The sequence below is a fragment of the Castor canadensis genome, chromosome 3, assembly GCF_047511655.1.
Source record: "Castor canadensis chromosome 3, mCasCan1.hap1v2, whole genome shotgun sequence".
NCBI classification, from domain to species: domain Eukaryota; kingdom Metazoa; phylum Chordata; class Mammalia; order Rodentia; family Castoridae; genus Castor; species Castor canadensis.
In genome coordinates this window covers 66,016,588-66,036,627 of record NC_133388.1, presented here as the reverse complement: position 1 = coordinate 66,036,627, position 20,040 = coordinate 66,016,588, and the positions used below count along the sequence as shown (strand labels likewise).

At 38.4% G+C, this 20,040-nt stretch overlaps 1 pseudogene; it reads left to right on the top strand.

Moving 5' to 3' along the window:
- Nucleotides 1-19,241, top strand: part of LOC141421404 (proline-rich nuclear receptor coactivator 2-like) — a 67,473-nt pseudogene extending 48,232 nt beyond the window's left edge.
- Nucleotides 19,242-20,040: the final 799 nt, after the last annotated feature.

The window sequence follows — 20,040 nt, the reverse complement described above, 5'->3', positions numbered from 1 at the left end:
CAGCGAATGATAACATTTCGTTCTTCTTCATGGCTGCATAAAATTCCATTGTGTATAGATACCACATTTTCTTAATCCATTCGTCAGTGGTGGGGCATCTTGGCTGTTTCCATAACTTGGCTATTGTGAATAGTGCCGCAATAAACTCCATCGTATATTTTTAGCTCCTTTGTCAAAGACAAGTTGGTTATAGTTTTGTGGCTTCATATCTAGGTCCTCTATTCTGTTCCACTGGTCTTCATGTCTGTTTTTGTGCCAGTACCATGCTGTTTTTATTGCTACTGCTTTGTAATATAGTTTGAAGTCAGGTATTGTGATACCTCCTGCATTGTTTTTTGACTGAGTATTGCCTTGGCTATTCATGGCTTCCTGTGTTTCCATATAAATTTCACGGTAGATTTTTCAATCTCTTTAATGAATGTCATTGGAATTTTGATGGGAATTGCATTAAACATGTAGATTACTTTTGGGAGTATAGACATTTTTACTATGTTGATTCTACCAATCCATGAGCATGGGAGGTCTCTCCACTTTCTGTAGTCTTTCTCAATCTCTATCTTCAGAAGTTTATAGTTTTCCTTGTAGAGGTCTTTCACATCTTTTGTTAGGTTTACACCTAGGTATTTGATTATTTTTGAGGCTATTGTAAATGAAATTGTTTTCATACATTCTTTTTCAGTTTGCTCATTGTTAGTGTATAGAAATGCTAATGATTTTTCTATGTTGATTTTATATCCTGCTACCTTGCTATAGCTATTGATGATGTCTAGAAGCTTCTGAGTAGAGTTTTTTGGGTCTTTAAGGTATAGGATCATGTCATCTGCAAATAGGGACATTTTGACAGTCTCTTTACCTATTTGTATTCCTTTTATTCCTTCTTCTTGCCTAATTGCTCTGGCTAGGAATTCCAGTACTATGTTGAATAGGAGTGGAGATAGTGGGCATCCTTGTTTGGTTCCTGATTTTATAGGGAATGGTTTCAGTTTTTCTCCATTAAGAGAAACTGTAGGTTTGTCATATATAGCTTTTATAATGTTGAGGAACTTTCCTTCTATTCCTAGTTTTCTTAGAGCTTTTATCATCAAATGGTGTTGGATCTTATCAAAGACTTTTTCTGCATCTATTGAGATGTTCAAGTGGTTTTTGTCTTTGCTTCTGTTAATGTGGTTTATTACGTTTATTGATTTTTTGTATGTTGAACCACCCCTGCATCCCTGGGATGAAGCCTACTTGGTTGTGGTGAATAATCTTTTTGATGTGTTGTTGAAAACTACACTCACACACACACAGAAGAAAAAAAAAAAAGCCCCACCAAGTGTCCCCAGTTCAAATGCAATACAGTTTCAGTAAATTTTTCGGCTTGCAGGTGTATTTCGGTTGTTCTCTCATCAAAGGTAGGGAGAAAAAGAAAAAAAAGCGTCTGGAGGCAGTTCTGAGAGTGGTATCTGCAACTGTGGCTTGCCTGCCTGCTGCTCTCAGCCTGTAGCTGGCGGCGTTATTTATGCAGATCTCTGGGGTGAGCTTAGAGCTCACCTGGTCCCACAGGCTTTGTTTGCTCAGAGTTCTCCTGTGCGGGGGAGGGGGGCCTCTGCTACAGGCTTTTCCCTTTCCAAGCACTGGGAAAGGTGACACTGCCCCGCGTTGTCAGGCCTGCGTGTTTATTTACAGTTCACGTGGGAAGTGGGTCTTCCCTCCTCTCACAAGCGTCCCCGCTCCCGGTTGCTGGGCGCGCCCCGCTCCCGCCAGAGCCTCTCCGGCCCGCCCGGCTCGTTTATTTACAGTCCCGGGAAGGCTTCCCTTCCCCCAATCTTCAGCGCTCAGGGCGCCCCACCCTCTTTCCAGCGTGTCTTAACTGTTCTTATTGCTTAGTACTCAGTTTCTCTTTTTTTCCCGGGTGGAGGTCAGTCTGTCCAGGGGGCTATGCTGCTCTGGCCCAGGCTTGTCTGTGGGGGAACCGCGGTACCGCGAAGCTCACCTGGTCCGCGTCTTCCCAAGCCGTATGGGCGCCGGCCACTGGCGGCCCGGGGGCCTCCTCGGTTCTCCGTTTAACGTGAAGTGGAGATTCTCTGCGCCGGCTGGAGATGTGGAGGAGTCAAAGTTATGCCTTTTCTCGGTGATTATGCCTGTAAAGTGTGTCTCCAGCGTCTCTCCAAGATTTCACTATAGGAGGGTCGCTTTCTGCTTCCTACCTCTAGCCGCCATCTTGGAATTCCCCAAGTTTTATCTTTTGATGGAGTTGGTGAGTTCTTGCATTTTCTTTTCACAGGTCTTGACTTGTTTAATTAATAGTTCTTTGGTTTTTCCTTTAATTACCATTTCATCTTTGAGTTCTGAGATTCTGTCTTCTGTTTGTTCTATTCTGCTGGATTGGCCTTCCATTTTGTTTTGCAATTCTGTTTTGTTCTTTTTTCTGAGATTTTCCCTATCCTGCGTTGTTTCCTCTTTAATGTTGTCTATTTTTGTCCTGAATTCATTTATGTATTTATTAATTGTGCTCTGTTTCACTTTGGTGTTTATACAGTGCTTCTATGATTTCCTTTATTTCTTCTTTTGCTTTTTCAAATTCTCTATTTTTGTTGTCATGGAATTTCTTGAGTGTCTCCTGTACATTTTGGTTGACCATATCCAGTATCATCTCTATAAAATTCTCACTGATTACCTATAGGATTTCTTCTTTTAAATTATTCTTGTGGGCTTCATTGGGTTCTTTGGTATAGTTTGTCTTCTTTTTGTTGGAGTCTGTATCGGAGTATCTGTTTCCTTCATTTCACTCTGGTTCGTGTACTAATTTTTTGCTGTGGGAATACTGGTTTCCCTGTTTTTTCTGTCTTCCTGTCATTGCCCTTGGTGCTGTTATTGTCCCTGTACTGTGCAATTAAGTATTTTCTGGCTTGTAATAATAGCACTAATGATATTTAGAATGGAAGGGTGAGAGGGGATGGAAAGCAAAGACATTAACCGAAAAGGAAAAAACAAATAATCAAGTAGAAAAGAAAACAAAACAAAGAAGCAAACAAAAAAATTTCAAAGATATGAGCAGGGAGAGACAGTGTCCTAATCAACCATAAGCTGAAAAGGCATTAGAGAGACAGATTGAGGATTGAAAATAAAAAATAAAAAGAATAAAGATAAGAATAAAAATAAATAATTAGCAAATGAAAGAAAAATATGTGTATGTATAAAAACAAAATAAAATGAAACAAAATATAAAATTAAAAAAGAAAACCTCCAAGTTCAAATGCAATGAAGTTTCAGTTTTAATAATTTTGGTGTTCGTCCCTCAGCCTCCAATCCTGGAGATGGTGTCTGTAGTGTCTCATTAAAGGGGAAACATAAAGTAGAACAAAACTGCACAAAGAATAAAAAAACCCACAAAGTGTCCCAAGTTCAAATGCAATACAGTTTCAGTAAGTTTTTCAGCATGCAGGTGTAGTTTGGTTGTTTTCTCATCAAAGGTAGGGAGAGAGAATAAAAATAGTCTGGAGACATGTCTGTGAATGGCTATCTACAGCTGTGGCTTGCCTGCCCACTGCTGTCAGCCTGCTGTAGCTGGAAGTTTTATTTATGCAGATCTCTGGGGTGAACTTAGGACTCACCTGGCCCTGCAGGTTTTGTTTAGTCAGAGTTCTCCTGTGTGTGAGCCGCTGCTACCATCTTTCCCCTTTCCAAGCACACTGAGGGAGGTCCACTGCACCCACTTTTTCAATCCTCAATGTTTATTTACAGTTCACATGGGAAGTGGGTCTTCCCCCCTATCCTGTGGAGTTTTCCTCCTACCACTGCTTTTACAAGCTTTCCTGCTCCTGATTGCTGGGCGTGTGCTGCTGCTCCTGCTGGCCGGTGTGTTTGTTTACAGCTCATGTGGGAAGTGGTTCTTCCCCCCCTCTCCTGTGGAGTTTTCTCCCTCAGCCTCTCTTACGGCTTTCCCACTCCTGGTTGCTGGGCACGCGTCCCTGCTCCTGCCCTCTCCGGCCAGTCCCAGTTTGTTTATTTACAGTTTTGGAAGGGATTCCCCTCCCACTCCTTCAGCGCTCGGGGCACCCCACCCTCTTTGCTACATGTCTTTATTGTTCTTATCACTTATTACTCAGTTTCTCTTTTTTCCCTGGGTGGGGGTTGGTCTGTCCAGGGGGCTATGCTGATCTGGCCCAGGGTTGTCTGTGGAAGTACTGCATACTGCTTTGTTCACCTTGTCCGCATCTTCCCAAGCCACCTGGAAGTGGGCAACTGGCGGCAGCCTGGGGGCCCTCCTGGTTTCTCCATTTAATGTGAAGTGGGGATTCTCTGCGCAGGCTGGATGTATGGAGGGGTCAAAGTTTTGCCTCTTCTTTGTGACCTTGACTGCAAGGTGTGTCTCCAGCATCTCTCCAAGATTTCACTTTAGGAGACACGCTTTCTGCTTCCTCCCTCTCGCTGCCATCTTGGAATCCCTCCAACATTCTATTTGTGAATTTATCAATGGTATTGTATGTTGCAATAGTTTGTTCATTTTCATTGGCATATAATATTTTATTTTATGAATATACCATAACTTATTAATCCATGCTATTGGTATATTATATATATATTGTATATAATATATATAATATATATTATATATATTGTATATAATATAGTATATTGGTATATAATATATTGGTATATTTTTGTTTCCAATTTTAAACTATTACAAATAGTGCTTTTCTGTACATTTTTGTTCATGCTCTTTGGTGATGTCTGTATGGGTATCTGTGAGTATCAACCTAGAAGTGGCAAAGCAGGGCAATCAGGCAAGTGTGGATACAGTTTTGTAGATTCTGTCACACAGTTAGTGGTCACCAGTACTATATATGCATTCCTGTTATTCTATAACGTCACTAGCTTTTGATATTGTCAGTCTTTAATTTCAGCTCATCAGGCAGGTATATGTTAGTGTTTTTATGTACTTTTATTATTATTTTATTAGCACATAAATAGTTGTATGGATGGATATATACATGCTTACAACATGCCTTAATTAGATTCATTCTCTCCATTGATTTCCCTCATCCCTCTCCATTCCTTCTTAGAACAATTTCAACAGGTTTCATTGTTCTACTTTCATACATAAATACAAAATACATCCATCATATTTGCCCTCTTTCACCTTTCCTTATGCTGCCTCCCACTGGCATCCACCCCCAGGAAGGACTTGTTTTACCTTCTTGTCCTTCATTTTTTTAACTGTATATTCATAGTTTCATCTTGGTATTTCAGACATGTATATACTATGCTTTAATCAGATTAATGCCCCATTGCTTACTTTGTCTCTATCACCCTGCTGTACTGTTACTCAGCAGCTTACAGAGCCTTGTGTTGAATCATCTTCAGGCACAGGGGCAGTGTTTCAACATTTCTCACTCTCTAACACTCTTTTTCCCTCTGCACCTCCCATAGACCCCTGGGATAGACCCACTAATCTGTCATGTTTTATCTATCTATCTATCTATCTATCTATCTATCTATCTATCTATCTATCTCTTTCTTCAGAGGTACTAGTTCTCCTTGTAGAGGTCATTCATATCCCTTGTTAAGTTTACTCCTAGGTATTTGACTTTTTTTGAGAGATATTCTATCTCAATTTGTTCCTTGTTGATATATAGAAAAGCTTCTGATTTTTGTAAGTTGATTTTATATCCTGCTACATTGCTGAAACTGCTTATGGTGTCTAGAAGTTTTTGGGTTGAGTTTTTTAGGTCTTTGAGGTATAGGATTATGTTGTCTGCAAATAAGGATATTTTGACAGTTTCTTTGCCTATTTGTATTCTTTTATTTCTTCTTCTTGCCTTATTGCTCTGGCTAGTAATTCTAGGACTATGTTGAATAGGAGTGGGATAGTGGGCACTATTTTCTCATTCCTGATTTTAGGGGAAATGGTTTCAGTTTTTCTCCATTAAGTATGATGTTGGCTATAGGTTTTTCATATGTAGCCTTTATAATGTTGAAGTACATTCCTTTTATTCCTATTTTTCTTAGAGCTTTTATCGTGATGTGGTGTGGAATCTTATCAAAAGCTTTTTCTACATCTATTAAGATGATCAAGTGGTTTTTTTCATTGCTTCTATTAATGTGCTGTATTATAGTAATAGAATTGTGTATGTTGAACCACCTGTGCATCCCTGAGATGAAGCTGACTTGGTCATGGTGAATGATCTTTCTGATATGTTTTTGAATTCGGTTTGCCATTATTTTGTTGAGGAGTTTTGCATTGATGTTCATTAAGGAGATTGGCCTATAGTTCTCCTTTTTGGAGATGTCTTTGTCTGGTTTTGGGATGAGAGTAATATTGGCTTCATAAAATGAGTTAGGCAGTATTCCTTCCCTTTCTATTTCATGGAAAAGTTTAAGGAGAGTTGTTATTATTTCTTCTTTAAAGGACTGATGGAATTCATCTGAGAATCCATCAGGTCCTGGACTTTTCTTCTTTGGGAGACTCTTTATTGCTGCTTCAATTTCATTTTGTGTTATAGATCTATCTGGGTGATTAATATCCTCTCGGTTCAATTTTGGATAGTCATAAGTATGTAGAAATTTGTTCATTCTTCAAGATTTTCAAATTTATTGGAATATAGGTTCTTAAAATAGTCTCTGATGATTCCCTGGATTTCTGTGGTGTTTGTTGACATTTCCCCTTTTGTATTTCTGTTTACTGATTTGGGTTTTCTCTCCTCATCTTAGTCAGGTTTGCCAGGGGTCTATGAATCTTGTTTATTTTTTGAAAGAACCAGCTTTTTGTTTCATTGATTCTTTTTGTTGTTGTTTCTATTTCATTAATTTCAGCCCTTATTTTTATATTTCTCTCCTGCTTGTTTTGGGTTTCACTTGTTCTTGTTTATCTAGGAATTTGAGATGTAGCATTAGATCATTGAATTGAGATCTTTCTGTCCTTTTAATATATGCACTCATGGCTATAAACTTTCCTCTCAGGACTGCCTTTGCTGTGTCCCATAGGTTCTGGTAGGTTGTGTTTTCATTTTCATTATCTTCCAGGAACCTTTTAATTTCTTCTTTTATTTCATCAATGACCCACTGATCATTGAGCAATGTATTGTTCATCTTCCAATTGTTTGTGTATTTTCTGCTGTTGTTTTTGTTGTTGAGTTGTACTTTTAATTGTGATCAGATAGAATGCAGGGGATTATTTCTATTTTCTTACATTTCCCAAGGCTTGCTTTGTGCTCTAAGAGATGATCAATTTTGGAGAAAGTTCTATGGGCTTCTGAAAAGAATATATATTGTGTGGATGTTGAATGAAATATTCTGTAGACATCAGCTAGGACCATTTGATTTATGGTGTGATTTAGTTCTAGAATTTCTTTGTTGATTTTTTGTTTGGATGACCTATCAATTGGTGATAGGGGGGTATTAAAGTCTCCCACTACCACTGTGTTGGAGTCTATATGTGCTTTAGTTTCTTCAGAGTATGTTTGATGAAATTGGGTGTGCATATAGGTTGATGATTGTTATTTCCTTTTGATGTATTTCCCCTTTTATTAGCATGGAGTGCCCTTCTTTATTTCATTTGGTCAATGTAAGTTTGATGTCTACTTCATCTGAGATAAATATTGCTATTCCTGCCTGTTTTCAGGGACCATTGGCTTGGTAAATCTTCTAGCCTTTCACCCTAAGCCAGTGCTTGTTTCTATCATTGAGATGTGTCTCCTGTAAACAACAGATTGTTGGATCTTCCTTTTTAATCCAGTTTGCCAGATGGTGTCTGTTGATGGGAGAGTTAAGTCCGTTAACATTCAGTGTTAGTATTGATAGGAGTGTGGTGATTCCCGTCATTTAGTTGTTTCTGTTGTTTGAAGGTTTGCTTGTGTGCAGCTGAATTAATGTTACTTTCTGATTTCTTTTCTTTTCTTCTCCTGTGGTTTTGTACTGCCTGTCCTCTCATGGTTTTGTTTGCTTTCATTTTCTGTGTGCAGGATTCCTTGAAGAATCTTTTGTAGTGGTGACTTGGTGGTCATATACTGTTTAGTTTCTGTTTATTGTGAAAGATTTTTATTGCTCTGTTTATTTTGAATGATAATTATGCTGGGTAGAGTATCCTAGGGTTGAAGTTATTTTCATTCAGTGCCCAGAGTACCTCACTCAATGCCATTCTTGCTTTTAAGGTTTCCATTGAGAAATCTGCTGTGATTTTGATGGACTTACCTTTGTATGTTATTTGTTTTTTTTCTCTTACAACCTTCAATATTCTTTCTCTATTCTCTGTGCTTGTTTTAATGATAATATGTCATGGAGTAGTTTTATTTTTGTCAAGTCTTTTTGGTGTCCTGGAGGCTTCCTTTACCTCAATGGACATAGCTTCCTCTAGGTTTGGGAAATTTTCTGTTACTATTTTGTTGAATATATTACAAATCCATTTTGTTTGCACTTCTTCTTCTTCAATGTCCATGATTCTCAGGTTTGGTCTTTTGATGGAGTCAGTGAGTTCTTGCATATTCCTTTCACCCGTCTTGAGTTGTTTGACTAATAGCTCTTCAGTTTTTCCTTTAATTTCCATTTTATCTTCAAATTCTGAGATTCTGTCTTCTACTTGTTCTAGTTTGCTGGAGTGGCCTTCCGTTGTGTTTTGTTTTTGTGTTTCATTATTTTTTCTGAGGTTTTCCATATCATGGGTCACTTCCTCTTTAATATTGTCTATTTTCATCTTTAATTCATTTATTTCTGTATTTATAGAGGTCTCTGTTTCACTTTGGTGTTTATTTAGGGCTCCTATGAGTGCATTTATTTGTTTCTGTGTCTGCTCATATTCTTTATTTTTGGTGTCTTGAAATTTCTTGAGTGTCTCTTGTCCATTTTGGTTAACCATGTCTAGTAACATCTCCATGAAATTCTCAGTGACTACTTGCAGATTTTCTTTTTAGTGGGTGTTATTGTGGGCTTCATTGGGTTCCTTTATGTTGTTTGTCTTTGTTTTGTTGAGTTCAGGAACTGGGTATCCATTTTTTTCATTTTCTTCTGAATCCTGTATTAAATTATTTTTTGGGGGAGAATGGTTTCCATCCCTTTTTCATCTTCCCATTGCTGCACTTGATACTGTGCAACTATGTTCTTGATAGTTTAGTTGGTGGTTTCAGTCACCTGTTTTCTTTCCCTTGTTTTAATTTTGTATTGTGTTTTTAGCTAAATGTTTGTGTTATTTCTGTCCCTGGCCTGGGTGTAATTTATTATTTGCTTATTCACAATAGTAAAACTAAGCCAAAAAAAAAAAAAAAACCAACTCCCAAAGAAATTAATGTGGACAGATGAACAAGCAAACAGAAACAAACAAGAAACAGAAGATAGTAACAAATAAAGCAACAAAAAAAATTCCAGGTTCAAGAACAATAGAATTTTAGTCTTAGTTTGAGTTCTGGTGTTACTCCAGAATTCAAATATCACCTTAAATGCCAACATCCAATCCTGGTGTTGGTGTTGGTATTTAAGCAGAAGCTCTGTCATCTCTCCAGGTGGTTGGGTAGTGGTTTTCTTTTTTCTTCTGTCTTTCTGAGTCTGCTGCTTGATTGGCTCTTCCCTCAATGGGGTATGGCTATGTAAGTTTGTATGTTGTCCTCAGGTTCCAGAATCAGCTTGTAACCCACCAGCTGTCCTGCTTTGGAGTTGGGTTTTCATTGTGCTTGATTACTAGGGGCTTGTTTCTTTTCCTTGCCCTCTTTCTCTGGGGCAAGGTGAGTGATCCATCAGCTGGCCCCCTGCTGTCATTGTGTTGTGATGGTTTGCTGATTATTTTTCAATTTTGCAGTGTTGTTTGACTTTGGATGTTGCTCACTGGCTCAGGAGATGAGCTTTGTAGACTGCTTCCTGCCCTATTTCTGGCAGCAGCTTATCACCCGTCCTCTCTCAGACCTTCTGCCTTTCCAGTCATTTGTTTACTGAAGTTTGTGCAGAGATCATCTCTTTTTCCCTCCCCCCTTCTCTGGTGCACTTTCTGCAATTCTGTCCCTCTGCTGTGTGTTAGTTTTCATTTCTTGTTTATTGTTCAGTTTTTTTTTGGGTGGGGGCATGTCAGTCTGCCCAGGGGCTATGCTGGTTTATTCTAGAGGTGGCTGGAGGAAAACCTCATGATGCTTGGTGCTCACCTGGGTTGGTTGGCCAAATGTTTCCCAAGCAGGTTTGGAGCTAGCATCTGGCAGCTCAGCAGCCCTCCTGTTTTCTCAGTGTAATGTGGTGTGGAGACACTTTTGTGGGCTGGGGGTTCAGGATGTCGAAGTTTTGATTCTCCTTGCTGCTTTATTTCTGCCAAGTCTGATTTGTTAATTTTTATTGTGCTTGTTTTCTTCTTTGGAAAAATTTGATTCATAGTTGCTTTATAGTTGATGCCAGCTCTCTGTTGTATATGTGTGTATGTCTATATGTGTATGTACCTTTTTTTACTCTTTAACTTGCATTTTCTTTTTTTTTTTTTCCAATACTGGGGTTTGAACTCACAGCTTCATGCTTGCTAGGCAGGCATTCAACCACTTGAGCTACTACTCCACCAACCTTTTTGTGTTGGGATTTTTAAGAGGGTCTCGAACTATTTGCCCAGGCTGGCTTCAAACTCTGATCCTCCTGATCTCTGTCTCCAGAGTGGCTAGGATTACAGGCATGAATCACTGGTGTTCAGCTTCTTAGTTGTTTTTTGATGACTAGAAATTCTTAATTTTATTGTAGTTCAATTTGTCAGTCTTCTCTTTTGTATCTAGCATATTTTGTGTCCTGTTTAAGAAATCTCTGCCTATTCCAAGATCATGACTCTTGCTTTGCAATGAAATTCTAAGGTGATCCCTATGATTCCCTTTCTGTGGCCTGTTGTCATCCTCTTCTCCTGAGGAGAGATGGACCTGTGAATAGGATTGGCTGTCCCTTAAATGATTAGCTTCCTAATCTGTTGATTTAGTTGTGTGAAGTAGATCATCGTGGGTGTGCCTTACCTTTTTAGGTGAGTTCTTGAAAAGAGGGACTGATGGGTCCTTCCAGAAAAATTCTACCAGCTTTGAAGTACTAAGCTTCTGTGTTTTGAAAGGAGGGCTTCATGACTTGAAAGAGTAGACAGTAATCTTTGGCTGACAGTAAGAGAACAGGGAATTTAATTATACATCTGCAAAGGGAATGAGTTCTGCCAATAATTAGAGTGATTAGAAAAGAATTCCAAGTCTCTAATGAGATAGTGGCCATGGTTGTCAGCTTGGTTTCAGTATGGCGAGATGCTTAGTAGAGAATCCAGCTAATCTGTAGCTGGACACCTGATCCATAGAAGTTATTAGATAATAATTTGTGTTTAAAGCCATTAAGTGTGCAGTAATTCATTTGTAGTAGTGCAGGAACAGACTATCAAAACAATTTTTAACTCCCAAGTATAAAAGATTTTATGTATTTACTCTATTTCTACTTCATGTCCTTTCTCATTATTTAAATGATATATTTGTCTTAGTTGTTCAAATGGTTAATTTTGTTTATGTAATCTTTTGTGCTCCTATTTATTGTTCTTTCAAATTTCTGCCAGTATCTCAATTCCTGTTAATGAGAAATAAGGATATTAGCAATTCTACTCTTCCATCCTCCCAGTTGCCCCCTTTTAGCAAGTGTGAGATTGCTGGTGGAGAAACCTGGCTTCAGTTTAGGACATCTGAGGACATGCAGCTGCACAATGATGAAATGATTGTATAATAAATATGCAGTACAACTGCTCAGAGTGAATTCTTATTAACTAACAGTCCGTAAGCAATGTGAGGTACCTGAAATAGGCTGTATACATTGGCTCCTTGATAAAACTCAAGTGAGTCTTTGAGACCTGCTTTGCTTGTGAAGCCATAGCCTGAGATGCTCAGGGAAGATGAGTAAAAGCTGCTAGAAAAAGGCTAAGGGAAATTAAGTTCAGTACAGGAACTCTACTTTAGCAGCTAAGAGATAAGTTAAGTTTATCTGATGTCAAGAGACTCAGTGAAGTTTAATTTAACACTGGGAAGATAAGAAGCAATGGCTCTATCTAATTGGGAACACCCAGCATCATTGGATTTCCTAATCCTCTTCAATGTGCTCACTACCTTTGCTGATAAAAAGGCTGCATTTTTGTAGAGATCTTAGAAAGTATGATGACATCCTGCACCATGACAATGATGTCCTATGCATTCCAAGTTATTACCATTAAAATTACTTATGCAATCAAAATTGTGTTTTGGGTTTAGGTTGATTTTAAAGCTTGAAAAACTGTAAATAACATTACCAGTGTTTTTCAATTGCAAGTAGAAGAAATCAATGTTAGATAATTTAAGCAAAAGAGGATTTTTTTTTTTTTGGCAGAGGGAGGGGGAAGATCTCTGGGAATCCCAGAGACTGATGGAAAGTATAGAGAACTAAGCTCAGAAACAGAGTGCCATCATTAAAGTAAAAGCACAGTAGATTTAAGCCCTAAGGTTGAGAATTTGATAGGTCCTACCCTAGGCCATAGGAAGGTAGGCAGAGGGAGAAACTGATTTCTCAGAGAGACTCTATAGGAACTTCTTTGACTTCCATCAATGGTTGGAGGCAAGGTACCTTAATTATAGTTCCAACAAAACTATTCCCTACGGCAGAGAAATACTTCCTTACAGGAAATGGAGGAATTGTTAGAAAGGATGCCAGGCAGTGAGAGAAAATGCCAAGGGTCACATGTACTCTAACAACCTTGAGGAGAGTCCAGATCTTTTCAGGGCTGTAAGGGGCTTAACTGAAAAGGGATATGGAGGTTATGATCTCTCAGAGATGCAGGACATCAAATGCCACATCCCTGAAATATCCTTTTTTGTTCCCAAGGCCCTTCCCAAGTTAGAAACCATGAGTAGGCCAAGACTGGAATGTCAAGGTAGGGTTAACTTCTCCCAAGTATATTGGGAAGTGAGCAAGCTGGCATTATCTATACAGGGAACCTGCCATTTATGCATATGCTAAGCCAGCTATTGCTTGGAATGCTGATTGTAAAAGGACAAAGCAAGCTATCAAGCTAATGATTCCACTGCATATATAGTCTAACTTGGGAAAGACCTGTCCCTGCATCAAGCAGTGCAGGAAGCACTGTGAAAAGGATAAGTTCTACCTGTCTGGCCCATTATCACCAGATCCTCTCTGTTAGTAAGTTTATCTTCCCATTAGCTCTCCTGTTAGTAAGTTTCGATAACCTTTATGTCCAACACACCACCTCCAGGTATTTTCTTCCATTTCTTGGCCACTTACCTCACTACCTAGGGTGATTGAGCTGTGGACCCTACAGCTCAGAAGAGATGCCAGGAAACATTTAAGCTAGATAAAAAAAAAAAAAAACCCAAACCCAAAAAACAACGTCACTATGCAGTACCTTAGATTAGAAAGGCACCTGTAAGGGTAATCTGGGAGTCGAGGACTTTCTTTAAAATGGTCATATTCCAACTAAGGGAGAGGACATCAAAGCATTTCTGCCTGACTACAAGTTTTATTCATCTTGTTTGATGAAATGCAGATTCAGTGTCCAAAATATTATTAAAATATTATTTGTTTTAACTAGTGCCTACATAATCAAGCTTTTCTATCCCTGGTTACATAACATATAGGATGTGTCCTGTTTTTTTATTTTCAATTTCTCTCTGACCAGAAGCCATGCAGAGGACAGATTACCCTCATTATTTGCAATCGTATTGTTCCTCCTAACTTTGTTGTAGGCTCTGTTTCAGGGATACTGAAAGAGCTATTTGAATTGTGAAATCTTTTTCTTGAAGTTATAAAATATACAGGAAACAACTTTCTGAATTTCTAAAAGCTTTTTTTTTAAACTAGATCTTCACTGGGACAAATGAAGCTGAGAATTGGTAATTGCCTTGATACTTCAATGGGAAAAATTATCTTGCCTTAATTATATGAAAGTGGATTTCTTGACTGTAATTTGGGTACCTGTATTTGTTCCTCTCTTCATTAAGCTAGCCAGGACATTGGCATGAGGTCCTTTAGAAGGAAGACAGATAATGAGAAGGGAGAAGTGTCCTTCTAAAGTTTGTGAGCAACCATTTGGGATGTGGTTGTGTAGTAAGCCCAAGAAGATGTAACCACAGGATACTGTGGTTGACTTTCCATTATCACCTTAAAAATAATTATGGAGTCAACTGCTTTTGGAGGAAAGAAAATATTCTCAAAATTAGATATTTCTTCCCATTTTAAAGTGGAAATGTTCCATAATTGCTCAAGAAAAATTAGGTCTGCATGATTCCTTAGTCACAGGCAAACGCAGAGGCAGAACACTAAGTGCTTCTCTCTTTTATCTGACTGTGCTCACTTAAAAAGAAGCAAAAGCTTAGTAAAGTCATTTCTGATTTGATTTTAATGTTCTAAGTTTTTCAGCTTTATAACTTAACTTACAGTGCCTATGAAGATATTTGTTTAAGTGATTTTTTTAGAGGGAAAAAGTTCTTTTGGGTGTGGGGCAAGATAACATGTCCTTTTATTAGCTGTTCTTTCTCACTTTTGTGCCTTTTTCCTTCTTGGGGACGTTTTTTCTTCAAGAAAATACAAAAGTCAGCCTTGATTTCCCTTTGTGCTTCATCTTCCACAGTGATCAACTCATAAATATCTCTGGAATCCACCCATTCTTTCCATTCCCACTACCCAAGTTCAGATTCAGATCATCTCTTTTGGAGACAACAGTGGAAGTTTCCAGGGTCAAGATTTTTTCCCTTCTTAATCCATATTTCCATCTGGTACCAGAATTCTCATAAGAAAACACAAAATTCACATACTTAAAATTCTTCAGTTCTATCTCAACTGTGGAATAAAATCCAAACATAGTTTGGAACATAAAATCCTCTGTGATACCTGTCCTGTGTACTTCTCTATGTCTCTCACCTGCCACTCCTACCCACACGTATTTCTGCAATACTGAACTTCTAGTTTCCTACTCTTTAAAACCTTGTGTGTGCCATTTCCTGTTTCCTCTGCTGTAGCATTTCCCCTAGCATGCTTCCCTTAAGATAGTCCTTCTCTGTGATGTCTTCCACACCCCAGCAGAAGGAGTCACCCTGTATTGTATTGCCTTTGTATGTTATTTAGACTTTTCATCACTGTGACATTTAAGGGGGAAAGATTTATTTTGGCTCATGGCTTCAGAGCTTTCAATCCATGGTCAGCTGGCTTTGGGCCCTTGATGAGACAGAATATCATGGCTGTGGGAGTATGTGCAGCAAAGCATCTTGCCTCAAGGTGGACAGGAAGCAGAGAGAGGGGCTAGAGATAAGATAAGCCCTTCATAGATACTCCCTCAGTGACCTATTTCCTCCAACCAGGACCCACCTCCTAAGTCTCCACCAACTCCCAATAATGCCATCAAGTTATAACTCTACCAATGTATGAATCCAGTTACTCCCTGTCAGCTGAACACATAAGCCTTGGGGAACATTTCATATTTAAACTGTGATACTTTATATATGTTTTTTATTTAGAACTAACTGCAATATTATGTAAATTAATTAATAAATTAGCTTATTTTTGAGACAGGGTCTTGCTACATAGCCTAGGCTGGCCTGGAACTTGCTATGTAGTCTAGGCTGGTGTGGAACTGTAGATTCTTCTGCCTCAGCCTCTGGAATGTTGGGATTATGGATGTGTGCCACCATGTTCAGCTGAATACCATTTTAAAACTATTTGTTTACTCCTCTATTTCTTTATGTGTCTGTTACTTTCTTGAAAATAGAAAATTTAGCCCAGCAGCAAGCCCAATACCTTTCATGAATGAGGTAGGAATGCGTATAGAAAGAGTTCTTAGGCAAGGCTTGGCTTTTGTTTTCAAGGATTTATACCGGTATATTTAAAAAATAATGATAACAACAACAATAAAGCTGCCATTTTTTTGTCCAGTGTCAGATACTGTGCTGAGTTCTTTATATTCCTTATTTCTTTGAATCTATAGGACAAATACTTACAAATGAGGACAGGGAGTCTAAATTATTAAGTAATCTTTCCAATGCTATATTGGTATTAAGTAGCATGGCCAAAAATTGATTTGATTTTCAAGTCCATACCCTCTACATTATGATTTCCATTTCCCCCCATGGTGTTGATGAAATAGGAATAGAAACCATTCCTTGGGTGTAGCAGTACACCTACTAAATGTACAGCACTGAGTGTAGTATGCAAAACATATAGTGATCTTTTGCTGCATAAAAAATGCATCCTAAATTTAGCGGCCTGAAATACAAAAAAAAACCCTTACAGCCCTGAAGATCAGAAATCTGGAAACAGTTTGTGTGGGAACTCAAGGTCCTTCATAAGATTCTAGGCAAATTGTAGGTTTGGCTGCAGGCTCACTCCCAAGCTTGTGCGTGTGATTGTTGGCAGGATTCTGTTCCTCTCAGTCTTTTGGATTGAGGGCCTCAGTTCCTCACTAGCTGTTGGTTGGAGGCCTCTTCTAGTTCCTTGCCAGTTGGAGCTCCCCATAGGGCAGCCTTAATCATGTAATTGGCTTCCTTCAGAATGCATAAGAAGCAAGAGAGTCATGATAGAAGTCACAGTGTTTATAATGTAACTTTGAAATGACAACTTATTACTGCTGCCATGTTCCAGTGGAAGTAAGTCAGTAGTCCATCCCGAGTCAAAGGGAGAGGATTACACAGGGTGTTGATGCTAAGAGGTAGAGATCATTGGGACTTATCTTAGATGCTGCCAACCTTGCAGAGTAAATGAAAGCTTTCACTCTTAATGGCAGCATACATCATAGAAAGGAGGGACTTATTAGAAAGACCTGAGGCTGGAACTCAAAGACCATAAATCAGTATAATGGTATAATTTCATTATAGAATTTATTCTGTAGCATGGATTGTACATATCATGGGGTCAATATTGGGAAAAACCTCTAAAATGTAAGGTTGGCTAAATCTGAGAAAGTGCGATAATGGCAAAGCTTTGATGGAATAACATAATTTTGCCTCTGTCATGCTATCTGTAATTCATAGGTAAACAGAACAACTGTACATAGATTTGTATGCACAGGTTTCTGTTAAATCTGTTAAACATGGCTATATTCTGCATGTGGCCAAATTATGGCAATAGGCCTATGGAATCAGTCAGAAAGTTCTATCCTCATCTAATATTCACTTAAAACATAAAAGAATATATTTTGTAGATGTATAAGGAAAACAAGAAAAATGAATTGTTCTTATAGGTACTGAGGACAGGTGTAAAATAGAAACTTTGTGACTAGAAAATTATTTTAAATATAATGATTAAAAAGATGCAAAATAGCCTATAGTTGGATCTGATATGTTTTTTTCCCTGAAGTTTTCCTTTAATTTAAGAAATGTGAGCTTAAGTGAGGAGAGCAAGAACAGGTACACATGTACCATATGGAAAGGAACATGGACATGAGTTTGAACCTGGCTTTAAAACTTTTGTGATTTTGAGCAAGTTACTTAATCTTCATTCCCCACCTTAACATGGAAATAACTATATCTGGTTGTTTGGATGATTAAATTGATTAGTATGTTGAGTGTGCTTCGAAGAGTGCCTTGAATATTAAGTCTTGCAGACTGTGAGGCTGGTGATGACAACTATATTCTAAAATATTTTGGTATCTATTCATACATTATAATCTGCCAGCTAACTAGTTGTTTTGTTTGATTCATACTAGAGACCTGGTTTACTCATGGATGATCATATATAATTCAAAATGTCTTTGCTAATAATACTAACTACTAAAGTTACCCAAATTATAATTTTAGAGTGAAAAGTATCAGTTTAGAATATTATTTTATCATTTATTTAATATAACTTTCATATGTAGGTTTTTCACTTGTAACTTCTAACAACTTTCAGAAAATCAAGGTACCTGATTCAGTGTTAAAATGCTTTGCATAAGAAACTCTGGATTTTTACTGTTCAACATACCTTAACTTCTGATTTAGAAAATTTAGAACTGTTATCCTCAGAGTTGGATTTGTGGGTATATTAGTTTTGCCATAACAAATACTATGGGTTGAGTATCCTAAAGAACAGAAATCTGTTTTTTCACAGTCCTGGAGACTAGAAATCCAAGGTCAAGATACTGGCAGGTTTAGCTTTTTCCACGCCCTCTCTCCTTTGTTGGCAGATGGCTGCCCTCTTGTGACTTTTTTTTTTTTAATATTCTTTTAAAATTTATCCCAGCATCACAACTTTACCTCTTGTGACATTTTTGCAAAGTCTTTTCTCCATGCATGTACATCCCTGGTCACCAGTCAAATTGAATTAGGGCCACTACCCTAACGGCCTCATTTTTGGCATAAAAGCCTCTTTATAGACTATCTCCAAAAATGGCTACATTCTGAGGCACTAGAGATTGACTCTACAAAATACGAATTCAACTCATAACAGTGGATATGCTACCAGGAGTTAAGGTCTCAAAAATGACAGTGTTATTTGAAAAATGCTTTTAGTTTACTACCAAGAAACAATTAATGAGTCCATTATTTTTGGCAGAGGCAGGAGAACATTGGGTTAGAGATGCAGGGGTGACCAGCAGCTGGCTTGTCAGTGTCATGGCTGTGTTCCTTCCATGCCTCATCTCTCCCTGGAGAGCGAGTGAGGCTTCCGTGTCCAGGGGGAGTTGCTGCTGCCTGAGTTGGAAGTCAAAGTCAGTAGACCTTCTCTCAAACTTACGTGCTGAGGAGACTCAGATGTTTGCCTCAACTCTTAATTGAACTCAGCAGATTGGCTCATGCAAACTTCGGAACTGAGACAAAGATAAGCATTTATCAGAAAGAAGCACCTAGTATTCTGGTGCTTCTTGGCAGCAAGGAAGAGGACAGGTGGTGGAATACTGCTGTCTGAAAACAGGCTGACGGTGACAAAGAGGCTGGAGATGGTGATGGAGAGAGGTCTAACATTCCAGCCCCTGAATCTAGAAATGTTAGTGAGAACCAGTAACAGCTCCATAGACAGAAGACTAAGGATCAGAGTTTCCAGGCTGTTCAGGAGAAAAAAGAAAGAGGGTGTGACTATTACTCACAAGCAGCTTCACCCCATTTAAAATGGGGGGAAAGAGCAAAAAATTTCCAAATAATCCAAGCTGGAACTCTGTCTTATCAAGTCCCAATTTGCTTTTTAACTCTCAGGCTAATCAGAACTATGCCAAGTTTAGTGAGCCGCTATCACCAGAATGTTCAACCAAACCACCAAGCCGCTGGGTTCACATCTCCTTTAATCCTTCAGAAGAGGAAATAATTATATTTCAACTTAAAGCCTTTCTTAAAGTACAGTTATAAAATAAGATAAAGTGCTGTTTGAATTTAGTTATGTTTAAAAATAGTAATCTGAAACAATTCGCTAGGGCATTAATTTCTTTGTATAAAACTTCTAATTAAAAATATAATCAGACTATATCTCGATTATTTTATGTGCTATGTGCAATGTGGTGTAATGGCAGCATCAATGCAACTTAAAATAGCTAAGTAGTTGTATTTGGTAGTAAGTGTTTCCAATTGAATAACCTTATTTATTTATTTATTGGTAGTTCTGGGGTTTTGAATGCAGAGCTTCTTGATTGCTAGGCAGGTGCTCTACCACTTAAGCCACATCCCCAGTCTTTTATACTGTGGTTATTTGTGAGATAGGCTCTCCTGTTTTTGCACAGGCTGGCCTGGACCACCACCCTCCTACTTATGCTTCCCATGTAGCTGTGTGCAGGGGCACACCATCACACCCAGCTTTTTTTGTTGTGATGAGATCTTGCTAACTTTTTGCCCCAGCTTGCCTTGAACCATGGTTCTCCTGATCTCTGCCTCCTAAGTAGCTGGTATTAGGGGTGGTGGAATGGCTCAAGTGGTAGAGCACTTTCCTAGCAAGCATGAGGCCCTGAATTCAAACCCCAGTACTACCAAAAAAGGAAAAAAAAGATGGCTCTTCTACATAGCTGGTATTTCACAGGTGTGACACAATGCCCTGCCTTCAACTGAATAACTTTTAAGTGAAACCATTTAAGTTTAGATTTGGGAATGGTAAAAATATCTTTTTCTGTTGTCTACTGGGGAAATAGTAACTTAGGATTCATGTGTCAGTAGATTT